The sequence below is a fragment of the Lissotriton vulgaris genome, chromosome 1_1 (genome assembly GCF_964263255.1).
Source record: "Lissotriton vulgaris chromosome 1_1, aLisVul1.2, whole genome shotgun sequence".
In the NCBI taxonomy this organism is placed as follows: Eukaryota; Metazoa; Chordata; class Amphibia; order Caudata; family Salamandridae; genus Lissotriton; species Lissotriton vulgaris.
The window spans coordinates 2096117574-2096123573 of NC_141685.1; positions in this window are offsets into that span (position 1 = coordinate 2096117574).

The following is a 6000-nucleotide window of genomic DNA, read 5'->3' on the forward strand; positions in this document are numbered from 1 at the left end:
AACACTTACCAGCAGGCCTGCATGAAAGGTTGGGTAAAGAATACATTAAGTTGACCTGGGATTTACCATACACACAGAAATGTTGGAGCGGGGGAAAGGAAGTATTTCTTAGTGGTAAAATTGTGAAAACTCACTAAGCGGTACACTTTTGTGTAAATGTATTAATTTACACGGAGCCTGTGAAGGTTCTTCCAATAACCTTTCTTGCCACCTGCAGGGTTCACCCACAGCGGTGATAGATCCAATTTTCAGGCAGCTTTCCAATGGTAGCTACATTATGTTAAATGATCACAGCTGTTGTGGAATGATGCCAGGAATAAGCTATCTCGTAACGGTGTCTACAGGATCATTTGCTTTATGCAAGTATTGTTTCCTAAAACCAAGACAGACGGGGAGTCGCCACTATGGCCTTCACTGAACATCTCTTCTATACGAATTGATACTTTAAGCAGAATGAAAGCCATTCTTTTGCAAAAAACTGTGCCACTGACCTCGTCCAAAGAGACGTTTGATCTGCAAGTTGCAAGGACTTCTGCAGAGATACATGCATTATTATCAACAAACTTCCCAGTACATTTCGCAGAAATGTTAGGTCGTATCTTTAACATGTCTGATACCAGCGGTATTGCACATGTATTTAAGACAATTTTTTCGGGACTGTTAGCACCCTTTGGAGCAGTCCTGGGCATTTTTCCTAACTTCGTCCACTCTGTGTTCGGCGGCCTGCCTCTCATTTTGGGACTCGTAGCAGGAATCTTATTTTCATTCCTCATGCTCTGTTATGGCACATCTGGCCACCAGCGATACCCAAACCAGCATGGAAAATGCGCTGCAGGCTATGAGGTACAGTGACAGAATAACACAGATCCTTGGCTTGGCTCGTTTGAGAGATCTGAATACCACATGGTTCCTGTCATTCAGACAAATCTGGTAAGATTGCATCTTACCTGTTCTACGATGCCTGCTTTGTGGAGAGGAATGCGTGTTAGATATCTGTCTAACACTACCATTGGTTATGCCAACCGATGCTGACGCATTACTGGGTCCGGTAACGGCTCATGTGTTATGTTGCCCCCAGCCGCTACCAATCCTAATGACGGCATTCATTGAGATCTCACCGGCAAATCCAACTGGAGGTGAGATACGCGGATCAACAGGCACACAGGTACCATCTGCCATGAACATTGCTAAAGCGGCTGACGCTGATGGCAATGCTTCACATCTGTGCACAATTGACCTTCTTAATGAAGTAGTCGAACTTTCACCTACTGTGGTAAACGATTTCTTTGCCAGCCTTGATGACTTAATGTTTTCTCCTGACACAGAGAATTACTTTTGGAAATTAGCGCACAGCGTTCGTTCGAACTCTGAAAATTCGAGCTTCAGCTTTTCTTTTTTCTCTTTCTCAAAACAAATCTACCAAGTGTGGAACTCTATTTTTACGACAGATTTATTTGACTTTTTCCAAAAAACAAAAAAGAACTTTGGCATAAAAAAGTAATCTGCTTAAAGTAGAACTATTTTTAGAGAACAAGAATTCCTTGAACACTTCCTAGAAACAATATTAGCCTAATCCACAAACCAAAACAGTTTGTATATTCTGCTTTGGGATGGTCTCGACCTTTTTCTTCTGTAACTAAGAGCCATTTCATAAATATCATTTTCGTGATTCATTCAGTTAGCATTTCTAATATCATATGCTTATAATGAAATCATTGCCTTTAAATGTGTACTGTACAAAATGCTCAATTTCAAATGCATTTTGTATGATGTTTTGGGGGTTGTAAACACATGCTCTAGATCATGGGTACTCACAAACTTTCTCTCGGGGGCCAAATTTACAGTTTGGTTTGTGTCCGAGGGCCGCATCGGTGGGGGGCGGGGTCAGTGGGGGAGGGGCGGGGCTAGAGCAACAACATAAAACTGACCATGAGGTTGATCACAGGTCCCTGCAGCGGACGCCTTCGTCCACTGAGCTGTCACGGCATACACACATCTCTCTCTCTCTTTCTCTCTCGGTCTCCCTCCCTCTCTATAGCTCTCTTTCCCTCTCTCCTGTCTTTCTCTGTCTCACTCCCTCTCTCTCTCCCTCTCCGTCTCCCTCCCTCTCACTCTCCGTCTCACTCGCTTTCACTCCCTTTCCCTCCCTCTCCCTCCATTTCCCTCCCTCTCACTCCCTCTCCATCTCCCTCTATTTCCCTCCCTCTCCCTCCCTCTCACTCCCTCTCCCTCCCTTTCACTCCCTCTCCGTCTCCCTCCCTTTCCCTCCCTCTCTTTCCATCCCTCTCCCTCCCTTTCCTTTCCTTCCCTCTCCCTCCCTTTCCCTCCCTCTCCCTTCAATTCCCTCCCTTTCCCTCCATCTCACTCCCCATCAGTCTCCCTCCCTTTCCCTCAATCTCACTCCCCATCAGTCTCCCTCCCGTTCCCTACATGTCATTCCCCATCAGTCTCCCTCTGTTTCCCTCCATCTCACTCCCTATCAGTCTCCCTCCCTTTCCCTCCCTCTCACTCCCTCTCCGTCTCCCTCCCTTTCTGTCTCCCTCCCTCTCACTCTCCGTCTCACTCCCTTTCCCTCCCTCTCCCTCCCTCTCCATCTCCCTCCATCTCCCTCCCTTTCCCTCCCTCTCCCTCTCCCTCTCCCTCCCCATCCCTTTCACTCCCTCTCCGTCTCCCTCCCTTTCCCTCCCTCGCAGTCCCTCTCCGTCTCCCTCCCTTTCCCTTTGTCTCCCTCCATTTCCCTCACTTTCCCTCCCTCCATTTCCCTACCTTTCCCTCCATCTCACTCCCCATCAGTTTCCCTCCCTTTCCCTCCATCTCACTCCCCATCAGTCTCCCTCCCTTTCCCTCCCTCTCTCCCTCCCTTTCTGTCTCCCTCCCTTTCCGTCTCCCTCCCTTTCCCTCCCTCTCCCTCCCTCTCTATCTCCACCTCACTCCCTCCCCTCCCTGTCCATCTCACTCCCTGTCTGTCTCTCTCACTCCCTCCCTCTCACTCCCTCCCTCCCACTCACTCTCTCCCACTCACTCTCTCCCACTCACTCTCTCCCACTCACTCTCTCCCACTCACTCTCTCCCACTCACTCTCTCTCACTCCCTCCCTCTCACTCACTCCCTCCCTCCCTCCCACTCACTCACTCCATCCCACTCACTCCCTCCCTCTCACTCCCTCCCTCTCACTCCCTCCCTCTCACTCCCTCCCTCTCACTCTCACTCCCTCCCTCCCTCTCACTCTCACTCCCTCCCTCTCACTCCCTCACTCCCTCTCCCACTCACTCCCTCTCCCACTCACTCCCTCTCTCACTCACTCTCTCACTCACGCTCTCCCTCTCACTAACTCACGCTCTCCCTCTCACTAACTCACGCTCTCCCTCTCACTAACTCCCTCTCACTCACTAACTCACTCCCTCTCACTCACTCCCTCCTTCTCACTCACTCACTCCCTCCCTCTCACTCCCTCCCTCTCACTCCCTCCCTCTCACTCCCTCCCTCCCACTCCCTCCCTCTCACTCCCTCCTCCCTCCCTCTCACTCACTCACTTACTCCCTCCCTCCCTCCCACTCACTCACTCACTCACTCCTCCCTCTCACTCACTCCCTCTCACTCCCTCTCTCCCTCTCACTCCCTCTCACTCCCTCTCACTCACTCCCTCTCACTCCCTCCTTTTCACTCCCTCCCTCACTCCCTCTCTCTCACTCCCTCCCTCCCTCCCACTCCTTCCCTCTCACTCCCTCCCCCCTCCCTCTCACTCACTTACTCCCTCCCTCTCACTCACTCACTCCTCCCTCTCACTCACTCTCTCACACTCACTCTCTCTCACTCCCTCTCACTCACTCCCTCTCACTCACTCACTCCCTCTCACTCACTGCCTCTCACTCACTCCCTCTCACTCACACTCACTCCCTCTCTCTCACTCTCTCCCTCTCACTCCCTCTCCGTCCCCCTCCCCCTCCCTTTCCCTCCCACTCCCTCTGTCATCTCACCCTGCCTGTGTGCCAGCCGGAGCGCACACAACTCACAGCCGCACCTGAGCACTTAACAGGCCATTTGCATGTTAATGTGGCCTTTGTGTTTCACCTCTTCTTAGGCCCCTGCAGCTTTACTCTGGCCATTGCTTGGATCGCCCGCCGGCAGCTCCCACAGAGCAGCAGAGTCTCTCGCGCTGCTGCAGACACTTACAAAAAAAAAACGTTAAACACAGGTATGATGTCTCGGGGGTCCGCGGGCCGCCAGGAAAGGCTTGCCGGGCCGCCACAGGCCCGCGGGCCGTACTATGAGTACCCCTGCTCTAGATTATATGTTTTAGTGCTTGAACTTAGATGAACATAATAGCGTGGAGTTGGTGTTGTGAACCATTTTAGGACACTATTGTAATTTTCCCAATTCATGCCCTTATATAGGTATAAATCACCATATCCTTATATAGGCATAGAAATCATAGCCATATTTAGGCATAGCTCATGCAGTCCAAATACGGCAGGGCTACTTCCACTAGTTCTGAAAATCTACAACGATATCTTGGAAAACACGGCTTCAGCAGCTAGGGACTTTCCCTTGCTCGAGAACTGACTTGTCTTAAAACTCATGGAGTTTTCAAAGAACCAAGAGTTTTTAATGACGTTATTATGTCCACCTTTACGTCAAACTCGGCACCTTCACGGTATAAATATGCCCACACTTGCCCAAGCAAACACACAGTGGTTTGGAGCAGTTCGACTATCTACTTGCCCGACGCGCCCTGCTACAGCAAGTGCCAAAGGAAGCCGACCCTCCAGCAGACGCACTGAGAGAGACGCTGTCTTTTTTCCTGCCGAGAAATCCAGCTCCAGTGTTTCCAATCTACCCTTGCAGGTTGTTGGGAAATCGAGCCTCGGGACCGACCTTCTCCATTCTAAACTAAGGTACGGAGCTGAATAGACACTTAGAGAAATCTTGGGCAGATTCTTGGCAAAAGAATACCACATTTATGCTACACCTCACTTTCTTCTTCCCTCGTACTAAGCTTAGGTTAGGTACACCGGGGTAGGCGTATTTTAGAAGCACCAGTTGAGTACTTTTAGCCTCTGTTATTTATGTATGTATTTATCTATGGTTTAGGAACAATACAATGCTCTTACAGTATTATTTTATCCTACTCTTCATACTGTATGCATTATATTTTATAAACAGTTTTACGATTGTAGCAGTTCATTTCTCTTGCTTGAGAAAAAAGACTGTTCAATAAATCCATTAATTTAAAACGCCCGTATTTCTACTTTCTCTGCACCTCTAGTGAAACGAAGCATGCACGATTGACTGAGTGAAATACCTATCTATTGTTTCCACAACTCTGAAGATACGTTTTATCTTGGGGAAGCAAAGGTGTCATGTTTATGCGGTTGTCAGAGACTAATCCCTTCTTGTGAATTCGAGAACATTTCTAGTGACCTCTGAGCAAGCAGGCACACACAATTAAGTCTAGTATATTCGATAGAGACCTAATCTACCTCAGTCATACGACTAATCTATAGGATATACTATTCCAATGCGCAGAGCCTATTGGGAATATAGGAACTACACTACAGTCCCATCACCTTTTGGGAATTTGATTAGCAGTAATTTGCAAGGAAACCTGAGATTGGTGCAGAGTTCCAAGTTTACTACTGTCCATGTTTATGAATTGTAGAAAGTAGTACATTGGCATCCATTCAAGGAGTGCAGGGTGCAGGTATGCTACTTTTTTGGTAAAATGTTCACTATATATATATTTAAGTTCCTGATAAAAAAAATGAACACATTAAAATCTCAGTGAAATCACGTTGATGCGAACAACTAACACAGTCATAGCAGTGCCAATTCAGGGTCCTCAGACAAAAGAGCCGTGGGTGGAGGCTAGGAATGCATTTATTTGGGGGTGGTGTAACATCCTAAATACACTCTGAATCTACATTCCTGCCTGGAGGAGATGTTCCTGCCTTTGGTGGGTTGGAGAGTTTTAGAAGGATAATGGGCTGTACTGTGCTGCGT